We start from the raw sequence: 12,693 nt of genomic DNA, 5'->3' as shown, positions 1-12,693 counted from the left end.
TTGAATCGAAATGTTTGAAAACTTTTGCAGCTGGGAAGAGTGGCTTGGAGTATTTCGGTTGCATGCCCCTTCGTCCCTCTCGTATTCCATTAGACCGTATGAAGGAGGAAGTGGGGGTCCCTTTTATTATAGCTGCTGCTGCTAATAGTACAGAAAATGATGCTTTTGATCAAGGCATTGAAAGTTCACTTGCTTTGCAGTTATATAGTCTGGTAGTGTCAAGTCCAGGGATGAGGAACCTGTGGCCCTCCATCTGTCGGACTCCAACCCTCATCATAACATGGCCAGCAGTCAAACTAGGGGGTGGGTGGGAGTTTTAGTCCAACAGCGCCTGCACTGGTTCCACAGCTCTGGTTCAGTCCAGCATGCAAGTCCTGAGGTAAGAGTAAGATATACTCCAGACATTCACTGCAGATGCCTGCCTAGCCTTTTCATTCAAGGCAGCAAGTTCCATTGTCTCCTTAGGCGTGTTCCACTGACAAACTGCTCTTCTAGAACAAAATGCTTCCTCCATCATTCGGTATAAAAGTTCTCCCCATCTGCCCCCCTATAGTCTTTTAAATGCTTGAAAATTGTCAATGGTGATTCCCCCCCCCCCCCGCCCCACTAGCCTAAATGAACCCATTTCTTTAGCAGGAGCAGCTGGCATGCTTGTTCATTTGCACTCTTCTTATCTTCCATGTGGGGACTTTCTATTTGAGTGTTGGAGGAGCTGCCTGCATGTGTGTTGGAGAAAGGAGGAGGAGGAGGAGGAGGAGGGTGTCCTTAAGGTCACCCTTGGCCTGACCACAAAATAAATCATTGTGGTTCACAGCCAGTCCCAGTGGTAAAATAAATGTGAGCTGTGGACTGACAGTTAAAATTAAGAGACTGCTGGCAATTCAAATGACAGTATTGCTGGATTAAGTTGGCTACAATGAATATTAAAAAAAGAATTTTACAAGAGCACAGTGAAAGGTGGTGAGCACAACAGATTACAGTTGGGCTGAATTGGCTATAGCAGGACAGCAGCTATATTGCTGCTTCATTTCTTCTCCAACATGAGCACTTACACTTATTAAGGAATATTTCGCACGTAGCAGCTTCCTGGGATTTTACTTATGTGTAAACAAGCCTTCTATATGCTACTTATTGCATTTGTTTCCCACATTTCCTTTAAGGGGGCATACATGGTTTCACCAATTCTCCATTTTATTGTCACAAAAACCCTGTGAGGTAGGCTACTTGTGAGAGATGGGCCCAAGCTCACCCACCTAGCTTCATGTCCAAGTGGGGATTTGATCTCTGGTCTTCGAAGTTCTAGTTCAACACTCTTAACTACTAACACCACACTGGTGCTTTTTAACTGTATCACTGGCACGTGCATTGAGAAGATGCAGACACGTCACAGTTTATATGGTGGTTTCTTTCTGAAATTTCTTTTAGAAAATCTCTGCATTTTAAATAGTCCTTCAAAACCTTACATGCCCAGCTTTCAACTGCTCACTTCCTTTCTCTTTGCCATTCTTTCTCTTGCATTTTGTTGTTGGGCTTCCTTGCGTCTACCACCCTGCATTGTAATGGGTAGCACAATCCTAACCCTCAAACTGCTCTGCTGGAGGAAGTTGGAATGTGGTTGCAGTTTCTGAGGGTGGGGTTACAGTTGCAGTTGTAACTCTGCTATTCTGTTCATTAACTATGGCTGGGAGGTAGGATTGCTGAGAGTTAATATAGACACCATTGTGTCTTCACAGTATATATAACACACCCCACTATCTTCTATCTTCATTTCGAATTCCAGTAGCCTCTGTTTCACTTGCAGCACCATTTACTGATGGTTGTTTTGTATGTGCCCATGTTGCAGTACCTATTTCTGAATTACTTTATTCTCAATAGGGTTGTTTCGGATTTGGTGGATGCATTGTCAGGACCAGTTATCACATCTTTGTGCCTGTAATACAGTTTTTCTGCTAAGACATTTTTTCAAGAAGCTCTGCCCCTCTCCTCCTTCAGCAATGGAAATAACATGTATTTTAATTTATTGAAAGTATTTATGAATTGCCTTTCTGCTCCCAAGGTGATCTACAGTAATTAAAAATGACAATCTAGGTAAACACCAATTAAAATGATTAAAGCTTCTCTTTATTTGTTGCCCCGAATTGTGACTTTTGGTAGTTTCCAAATCACTGTGCCTCCTGAATGCATTTAACACTGAAGACTTTATTGAAGGAATGTGAATCTCTCTAAAGTATGTGGCTGGGAAAACCACAGGGGGTTGCAGGGACTGGACTTCTAGTTTCCTGAAGCAGAAATAAGTGATACCCAATCAAAACAGTGCAATCCAGACTTCTGGCTTGAAGACTGCAAGCAAAAGAGTTGGGAGCAGGGCAGGGGGGAAGAAGGGATTATAAAATACTTGGAAGTAAAAATGTGCTTTGGGTTTTCTTCTGGTTTTGTGCAATGAAACGGCAACATACTGTGCTAATTGGTAATAAGAAGCAAGAAAATACAATGGTGATCAGTTAAAATCAGGAAATGAGAATTGGCATTGAAATAAGATGTATTGTGTAACGTCAGTCTAGAACATGTTGGTTTCAAAACTATTTTAAAAGCTGCATAGTAGAAGCATAGCATTTTGTTGCACAGGTGAAAACAATATATCAGTGATGCAAGCTATAGAAATTCAAAATTATAGAATTGTAGAGTTGGAAGGGATCCTGAGTATCATCTAGTTAAGTATCTCTCTCTCCCCTCCGTTTTTAGCTGACATACAGACAGTTGGAGCTTAGGATGCAAGTTATAAACACTAACAAACTTAAATTTGAATTGAGCCTAGCTAAATTAGGCCATAAATTGGTTGCTGGATGTGGTCAGAAAATTAATTCTGGTAACCAGTGGGGAAACCTCACAGGAGTAATGAAAGGCAAACAGCAGAGCAGGCTGTGTCTTGTGTGAGGTGTGTGCATGTCCATGAATGCTGAAGGTTGGAAGAGAGAGGCTGCAACATATACATCTTATTCCCTGCAAAATCTTCACTTTGTTTCTGCAGAGAGAGCGCTTCATTGGCTGCCAGGCCCAAATTGTCCTTGGTATGAAAATTATTAAATCTCAATCTAAAAGGGGCTGCTTGTTTCCAGCTTCCTACAAGTGACCTCTGTGGAGGGCCATGAGGCCATAACTATTTAAGGCCCAACAAGTTGTGCATCATGTACATGCATCGGTTCATACATACCAGCATTTGGTGCTTTACTCTTTGCTCCTTGTACATGCATAAATCACATGGTTCCTACAGCTATGAAACCCTATGTGAAGTGTCTGTTTTTTGGGATGGTATGTATATATTTGTTCTCTCACAGCCTTCCTGAATTTGCAGAGATGTGTATTGTTCATCTGAGGTCATACTTGGAATGAACATCAGTCAAGTTGTAGTATGCATCAGTCCTCTAGATTTCTCTGTACTATTATTTTGGTAAAGAAAAAAAACTTTGATTCAGTCTGTTACTATAGGTACTTTCACCTGCCTTTAATAATGCAGTAAGTGTTTGCTGAATAAAAAATATGCATATTCAAATCACAGATACAGGAGAAAAAGTGCTTTCTTGCCCCAGTTACCTACAGGATTTAATATTCTTGCTTGAAGGTAAGGGTTTGTCCCTCACTTATGTGTTACTTTACAGAGAGACATATTAAACATCCACAGTACTCTCAAAAGCAGGCTTTAGCACATAGATGATCTGAAAACTACAATGACTGATTTTCTGTTAGTTGCACAGTGTAAGAACAGTGTCTTCTGTTTGTTTGTTTTTAACCACAGTGGTAACTCGGGTTACAGACGCTTCAGGTTACAGACTCCGCTAACCCAGAAATAGTACCTCGGGTTAAGAACTTTGCTTCAGGATGAGAACAGAAATCGCGGCACAGCAGCAGCGGGAGGCCCCATTAGCTAAATTGGTACCTCAGCTTAAGAACAGTTTCAGGTTAAGAACGGACCTCCAGAAAGAATTAAGTTCTTAACCAGAGGTACCACTGCATCTCAATCCTTACTGGACTTCTTCTTCTTCATGGAAATTCATTGTGTGGAAACAGATGGTTGAAGTTAGTTATACCTGTAAGGAAATCTCTTCCCTTCACTTTTTGTAAATGCACTACAAATGTAGATTTGTACAGTTGCTAGAGAAGAAAATTTAAGACAATAAGAAGCTAGAGGCTTTAAAACTCCAGCTTTAAATGTGAGTAATACATTACAATCAGTTGCTGCAATCAAGGAGTCATTGAGAAATAAGTTTACAACCCCTTCAGAAAAATATCTAGGATGAGAAGAGCTGCAGCAAATTTTCACTGCCCAAAGCATGTTGTTTTCTGCTTTTTCTGTGCTGAACCTCTTTTCAGGTTGATTAATTTCTCTGTATATCTGGGGGAATTCTAGGGTTACATTTCAAAGCATTATTTATTGGAGGTGTCAGATATATATAAAAGTGACTAAAACCACTTGTGCTGTACAATTAAATTGAAACAAACTCTGCCTATAGGCTTCCAGTTCAATCAGCCTTAAGAATGCACCCCACTTAGTCCACATATATCTGCATGCCAAAAGATACTGTAAGTGAGTAGTTGTGCACACATAATCTGCAGGAAGTAATTACGCAATAGAAACATCTGTTCAGAAGCAGATAGTGACTGTAGATTTTAGACTAAAGAAGTGTTTGGGGAGGGAGGGAATGCCTAGCTCTTTATGTGCCTGCCTTCTGTTTCATTGCTTGACATCCCCCCTCCCAAGTGTACAAACCACACATTTGAAATCACTTATGACCGCTGATGGAATTGGCCAGAAAAAGCATTGGGTCTGAAAAGAGTCATTTCTCTGATCTAAATTCTCCCTTCCCCAAATGGCTTTTCTTTTTTAATGTGCTGTGGTACTGTTATCATATAATGTGTAGGAAGCTCTTTGGTTTTCTTGGCACTTCAATTTCTCTTAAGTACGGAGTAGTAAAGATGTGCATCCAACCTGCAGTACACCAAAACTGCTTTCTCCGGTGTTTGCCTTTTTATGCTCCTCCCGGTGACATTAGAATTTTTATATGTAAAGTTATTTTGGTTGTATTTTGCTCAGCTGTGCCTGTTTAAACAAGAAGAGATGTAACTACCTTATAAACAGTGTGGCACTCCAGACACCTTTACATTTATATGGCATGATTTTCTCTGCCACCTTGGGCAGTGAGTTTCTGTTAGCTACATTCCTCTCCTGCTGTACCTTTTATCTCTCCTGTAACCTGTTTCACTATTTTCCCCATTTTACTCAGGTTTTTGCTTTCCTATCACTTCCTTTGGGTGCTTGCGCTTGTCACCTACTGCCCCCTACCACCGTTATCTGTTGCATGGGCTAGAGTGCAGAAGAGGTGCTTTGGTGGGTTTTCAGGCTCACACAATTGTTTATATTTCTTTTAAAAACCCGTGGAACATAAGGGGGAATAGCTATAGAAGATTTAAATTTAAAGCAGCCTGGGAAGTAGTGCCAAATGTTACTAGGCAACTTCATTATATAAATAATACTTTGAACATAAGAGCCCTGCTGGATCAGACCAAAAAGCTCATCTTGTGTCGCATCCCGTTCCCACAGTGACCATCCAGATGCTTATGGGAATCCCACAAGAAGAATATAAATGCAACAGTCATTTCCCACTTGTGATACCTGGCAAATGGTATACAGAGGAATGCTGCATCCAAAGAGGAGTAGATATTGATTGCCTTATGCTCCATGGATTTGTCAAATCTTCTTTTAAAGTTATCCAAGTTGGTGGCCACCCCTCCATCCTGTGGGAGCAGATGCCATAGTTTTAGCCATGTGTTACATGAATACGTGCTTTCTCTTGTCTGTCGTTCATTTTTGGGTCTGTATCGTCTGTATTGTATACAGTGGTACCTCGGGTTAATAACTTGTCCGTTCTTAACCTGAAACTGTTCTTAACCTGAAGCACCACTTTAGCTACTGGGACCTCCCACTGCCACCACGCCGCCAGAGCACGATTTCTGTTCTCATCCTGAAGCAAAGTTCTTAACGCGAGGTACTATTTCTGGGTTAGCGGAGTCTGTAACCTGAAGCGTATGTAACCTGAAGCGTATGTAACCCAAGGTACCACTGTACTCCATTATTTGTCATTTTGCTAAACTAGAAAGCTCCAGCTTTTGCCCATGGCAGTTTTCTTCAGCCTCTTGGTTGTTTTGGGTGCTCTTTTTGGAACATAGTGTCCTTTTTGAGGCGAGGCGACTAGAACTGTACACAGTATTCTAAGCGTGGTCGCACCATATGACATTATACAAAATGGCATTATATTGGCAGCTTTCATTTAAATCCCTTTCTTAATGAGTGCTAACATGGAATTTCCCTTTTTCATAGTTGTTGCACACTGGGTCATCACTGATATATCCGTATCCACTATGGCTCCAAGATCTCATTTCTGTACAGTCGCTGCCAGTTCAGATCTCATTAGTACAGTGGTACCTTGGATTACAGACGCTTCAGGTTACAGACTCCGCTAACCCAGAAATAGTACCTCGGGTTAATAACTTTGCTTCAGGATGAAAACAGAAATCGTGCGGTGGCGGGAGGCCCCATTAGCTAAAGTGGTACCTCAGGTTAAGAACGGACCTCCGGAACGAATTAAATTCTTAACCCGAGGTACCATTGTATATAAGTAGCATTATGATTTTTGTCCCAATGTGCATCACTTTACACTTACTTACACTGAATTACACTGGCCATTTTACTACCCATTCAACCAATTTGGAAATATAATTTTGGAACTTTTCATACTCCATTTTGTTTTAACCTCCCTGAACAATTTGGTGTAGACACCAAACTTGGCTTCCTCACTGCTCATGCCTAATTATTTTTATTCTGTGTGGTGCTATTGGCCTGATTCAGACATACTGGGAAATGATGCTTTCCAAGTATATAAATGAGCCTAGATATATAAGCCTTTTGCTTGCATGCTTTTTCTCTCCACTCATCTCATCACAGGAGAGGAGGAGATAACAAGCCAAGGTCTGTCACTGTTGTTTCCTTCTTTTTCCTCAAATCATAGTTCAAACAAATCAGTTTACAGAGTTTGGGTGTCAGAGGACTTACTGGTTTATGAATTAGTGGGAAACCATGGTTATTGAATGAATCCTGAATTTTCAAAGTGATTCACATTTTAAAATTTATTTATTCAAAATACTTTAAAGCTGTTCTACAGGAAAATGTCTAGGGCAACTTAGAATACTACCACATGCACACTGCTCACTGCCATGTTTTGCTGTGGTGGTGTTTACATATATAATGGACTGAGGGCAGCAGATAATGGGTTTAGTTTACCCTAATAATGCTCATCACTTTCCAGTTTTTCAATTCATCCAATGAATTTTGGAAAAGGTTCAGTTCTGTGCAAATGTAAATTTACCATTCAGTATTTTGCTCAGATGCTTTAGGGACAATGTACATGACAGATAGAGACCAGTTCATTCTCGAAGTTTTCACATTTTAATAGATATTGCCTTAGTTGTCAGTCATTCAGATGTTTTTTGTGGTCAACCAGCCAAGAAAAACAAAATGCAGAGTGTAAAATACAAAATCATAGCCTCCATAAAACTAATTATTAAAGATGACAAAGATCAAACCATCTCAAAAGTATAAGACACAAAACCATTTGGATATTTTGGTGCCTGCTCAGTAATAAATTTGTGGGTTTCCCTTGTAGTACTTTTTAAAATATAGTAGTTTAGTGATTTAAACAGCAAAAAAAACCAAACATAAACGCTAGAAAAGATAGTAGTTTATTTTAAAAATTATTTTCATATTGAAATCCCTGAGAGAATTGTAACCTTGATTAAAGTTTTGGCTGCCTGTGGTTTATACTATGAATTTAGGATGAATCTTGGCGTGTTTCTATTTGCACAAGATAATCCAGAAATGTATCATCTATCTTAAAATTCCATGTAAAATGAAGAGTGTTAGGACTGATTGATTTGAGTATAGCCTGAATGGAAATGAAGTATGTTTAGATAAGTTATTAGGTGTTCCTGTCCTGGCACAGATCACAAGTTGGCAGAACATGTGCCTTAGAATGCAAGGCTTGCAGTATTAATGTCCTGTTGAATTTACTTAATGGTAGAATAGCATGCTATGCCAAATATATGGGTGGGTTTCCCTGTGTTATTCCTGGCTGATTTATCAGAACGATTAGAATACATTTCTCTTCCCTCTTGGGTGTTGTACAGGGGTTATTGTTTTAACTGAAAATGAAAGGTACAGTCTTTCTGCCCTCCCAACATAAAGCCTGCCCCCTAACATAAATCTTGTTTCTGGTTTTTAATTTTAATTAAGGTCTGCTCTGTTTTTCCAGTTTTGCTTTCCTTCATTGACTTCAGATATTAAATGTTTTTTAAAGGTCACCAGCGGTTTTATTTCTGCAGAACTGATGCTCCTTACCCCATATGCCTTCTTTCTAATCTTTACCACACCTTCAACGTCAGATATTCTCCAGAAAGACAGTTTCTGACTCTGATTCAGCTTGTGAAGCTGACCCACATATTGGACCCTATTCTCTTCCATTATGCTGTATACTGTGATTCTGCAGAGTGCCAAAAATGGTATTGTCAGAGGCGTACCTAGGGGTTGTTGAAACAGAGGTACAGGCTTGGGGGCACATGTGCAAAAATCACCCCAGAAATCTGCCTCCAGTTGTGAGCTTAGACAAGAACTGGGAGCTGAGCAGTAGGAGAAATGGTCAGGTGATATGAAAGTAGACCAATCAAAGAGCACAACAATGAGAATTCACCACCAAAATGGCACTAGTAGTATGGCAAGATGCAATGTAGAAATGGAGACGGCTAGGGGGTGGGCCTGCGGCTGTCAATCAGCCAGGCACAAAGCAGGCAGCCACAGATCAGCATCCATCGTTTTCTCTCCTCCTCCTGCTCACCTGTTACTAAGTTGAATCCCTCCCTCCTTTTCCACAAAGTCAGAAAAAGAATAAATGTGATATGTGCCTTTTCAGAGTTCAAAGCTTGCAGACTTCTCACCGGTCAGTTGGTCAAATAAATTCATGGAGGCTATTATCTGTTGTGGTTGTGCTCTGCTTCTACAGTTGGAGGCAGCAAGGCTTCTGAATACCAGTTACAGGAAACCCCAGGAGGGAAGAGAGCTCTTGTGCTTGGGTCCTGCGTGTGGGTTTCCTACAGGCATCTGGTTGGACACAGTGAGAACACGATGGGCTACTGGCCTGATCCAGCATGCTCTTGTTATGTTCTTATAAACTCCAGCCATAGCAGTCTATAGATAAATGAAATACATGTTGAGTATAATAGTTAGGTTTCTTTATGTAGCATGATATCATAAAAACAGTGTCAACATGTGAATTGCTCTTTCCCTTTTTCTGTTACTGTCCAGGACTCCTCTGAATGTGTGAAGTGATATGTAAATATAATAAATTAACTTGTCACACCTGCCATAGTATTTAATTAGTTAATTATTCTGTTAAAAATTAACTTGCTTATAGCAAACGACACAGCTTCTCCATAAGATGAGAGAGTAGGAGCTGTTTAGTGTCATAATATCTGGGTAGCAAGAACATGTAATATTTGGAATAGGCATGAGGATAATTGAAGTGAAAATGATTATGAAATGAGATGAAACACTCCTATGCAGTCTTCATGTCTTTACTTGACACCACACTGCAAAGTGAAAACCACGATGTCCAGTTACTGGAAGTCCAGAGTTTCCACTTTGTACACACCTTTCAGTCTTACCAGGCAGTCCAGAAATGTTTGTTTCTTGCTCTATCTCCTCTCTTTTCTGTAACATTCAAAGTGGAACTTTGCCATATCACCTTTCTGAAGTGTTCAAGGCTTGTGAGGGCAGGAATGATTTCTGCATCTTAGTTTGCTTCCAGATGACTTGTTTACCAAGCATTTTGGGCCAATTTGTTTGCACAAATTTGAGGGTAGGTTCATTATCACTCATTCTGGCTTGTCTGCGGGGAGCTAGGGCAATTTTGCATTAAGCAGATGATGTTATGAACCTTAAACAGCTCAGGACTATAGTACCTCAAGGGGCCACTTCTCCCCATATGAACTGACATGGACTCTTTGATCATTACTTGAGGCCCTTCTTTGGGTGTCCCCTCCATGTGAGGGCTGGAGGGTTGCAGCATGGGAACTGCAGTTATGTGATTCATTTGCACTCAAAACTGGCAATAGTCCAGAAGCTAACTGGTGTAGTGTGGTATGAAAATGCCTTTCAAAAGTTACACAGAAGTGCAGAGAACAGTTGGTGAAAGTGACTCACCCTCTCTGCGTTATGCTAGCCAGTAGGAGAAGCAAGCACTCACAGATAGGGCAGTGTTCTTGGAACAGAGCTGTGTATCATCAGAGGCTTACATGTCTTATTAATGTGCACAAGAACTTCAGTAACTAACAGGCAATGAGCAGATGCATCACTGTTAAGAGCTCTCCTCATGTGCCATGATAGTCTTCTTTCCATTCTTCCAGTGCTTCTCTCTATTTCTTCCCCAGAGAAGACTGGATTGAAGAAAGAAACCAAAGTGCAGGAGCTAGTGGAAGAAGTTTTCTCAGTCTAATACATCTGGCCCCAGCCTGGCTTTACATTTGCCACTAGGGATGGACAAATGTGAACTACTGGCAAAATATTTCATCCATGCTTGTTGCTAATCTTGGATTACAAGCATAATACAATGGGCATTTTGGCAAAATATATTATTCAACTTCATAACTGGGAGTTTGTTTCCATGTAAGAAGTGTTAAAAGAACCCTAACTGAAGCCTAGCAGTTTTGTTTTTGAAAGTAGTTACTAATTCCTCTGAAAATTATGGTTGGCTTCACAAACCAAAATTTATGGTCTGTATTTTCAAAGAAAGTGCCAGTATGACAGTCTTAGTAGTTCCGTTTGGCTCTTGCTCAGGGAAGCGCTCCAAATTAGTTCTGCAAATAAAAAACAAAATGTATTCCTTCCCCTTTTCTCTTAACCTCTCTGCTTTAACTTCTAAGCCCTTGTGTGCTTGATCTCATAGGCATGTGACCTTTAACGCTGTTCCAGACAGACCTGTGGTTATAGCATAGTTCTTTTTATTCCATACAAATATTTCTGTTCTTTACCCAGGTGAAGGCGGAGAACCGCCACCATTTTTAACTTGGCAGGAGGATAGCCTTAGTCTGTTAGTCACTAAAGGGGTTTCCCAGCTGCCCTTAACTCCCAGCAAACAGTAATGTTATAAAAAGTTATAAAAAGTTAAATACTCCTGGGATTACTATCTCTTGATTAGAAGTGGACATCCAGAAAATCTCTGCTTCTGCTTAAAATGTTTGTCCTTTCCAGTTGCGATAATAAGCTTGGGAATTTGACAGGCATAAACTAACGGGAAAGGTCCATAACTCAATGCTATACCTTTAGCATGTGGATGGTCTCAGGTTCAACTCCTATTGAAAGGTTCAAGTGTCAGGTGATAGAGAAGACTTCTGCCTGAGAACCCTGGAGACTGGAGTCAAAAACAATGGCTTAGGACAGTGAGTCTCAATTTTTTTCTCTGGGCCACACTTTCATAATAAAAAAATGCCGAATATTTTTATTCATAAGAAATACATTGGAAAACAAACAGGAACAAATCCTAGCAGTGCTTGATTTATAACATAGAACACAACTACTTTATAATATGAGAGGGACGCAGGTGGCGCTGTGGGTAATACCTCAGCGCCTAGGACTTGCCGATCGCATGGTCGGCGGTTCAAATCCCCGCGGTGGGGTGCGCTCCCGTTGTTCGGTCCCAGCGCCTGCCAACCTAGCAGTTTGAAAGCACCTCAGGGTGCAAGTAGATAAATAGGGACCGCTTACCAGCGGGAAGGTAAACGGCGTTCCGTGTGCTGCGCTGGCTCGCCAGATGCAGCTTGTCACGCTGGCCACGTGACCCGGAAGTGTCTGCGGACAGCGCTGGCTCCCGGCCTATAGAGTGAGATGAGCGCACAACCCTAGAGTCTGTCAAGATTGGCCCATACGGGCAGGGGTACCTTTACCTTTACTTTATAATATGATAATGGGGCATGTGGAAAGTATGAAACAACACTGCTACGTTGTCCGCGGATTGAGCGGACAAGACACATAATGGGTCCAATGGTCAAGAAGGTGGCTACTGCACATCTTGTAGAGGGAAATGAGGGGCAGATGGGGCTTGTCAACCAGGGATGAGACCGTCTATGAGAATGAAACTCTTATCCTAACCCTCCACTGCCTTGCAGCTATACTCATTTATGAGAGAGGTTTTGGGAGTAAACCCTGAGGAAAATCTGCACCCGCTGCCTTGAGATACCTCTTCTGGAGACGAAAAGGCTAGGGAGTAAACCCTACACAAATCCAGAGTAGAGTCCCGAAGATGGTTGGATGGCATCTTGTACTGCAGCCAAGCTGGTGCCAAATGTATTGCTCCACTTTCCTTTGGGACCACATCAGTGAGGCCGGAGGGGTGTGGTATTGTCATCTGGGCAACCCAGGACCTCCATACACACTGCCCAGGCTTGCAGCATCCCAGGAAGGTCACTTTGGTGCTAAATTCAGCAAAAAAAAAAAAAAAAAATTGCAAGAGGCAGCAGGTATGAGGTTTCTGCTACCACAGCAGGCACTGTGCTTCTCCAGCAGTCGGACTTCACCTCCTCGAGCTTCACTTCATT

General features: G+C 41.3%; 1 protein-coding gene and 1 long non-coding RNA gene across 2 annotated transcripts in view; both read left to right on the top strand.

The window, feature by feature from the left end:
- Positions 1-12,693, top strand: part of LOC310675076 — a 275,570-nt gene that overhangs the window by 28,220 nt on the left and 234,657 nt on the right. The gene's annotated exons all lie outside the window — the stretch shown is intronic.
- The window catches only part of UST (uronyl 2-sulfotransferase), a 133,380-nt gene that overhangs the window by 1,677 nt on the left and 119,010 nt on the right, over positions 1-12,693 (top strand). The gene's annotated exons all lie outside the window — the stretch shown is intronic.

Source organism: Podarcis tiliguerta (assembly GCF_965153285.1).
Source record: "Podarcis tiliguerta genome assembly, chromosome: 3".
Classification (NCBI taxonomy): Eukaryota; Metazoa; Chordata; class Lepidosauria; order Squamata; family Lacertidae; genus Podarcis; species Podarcis tiliguerta.
This window is presented reverse-complemented; position numbering and strand designations above follow the sequence as displayed.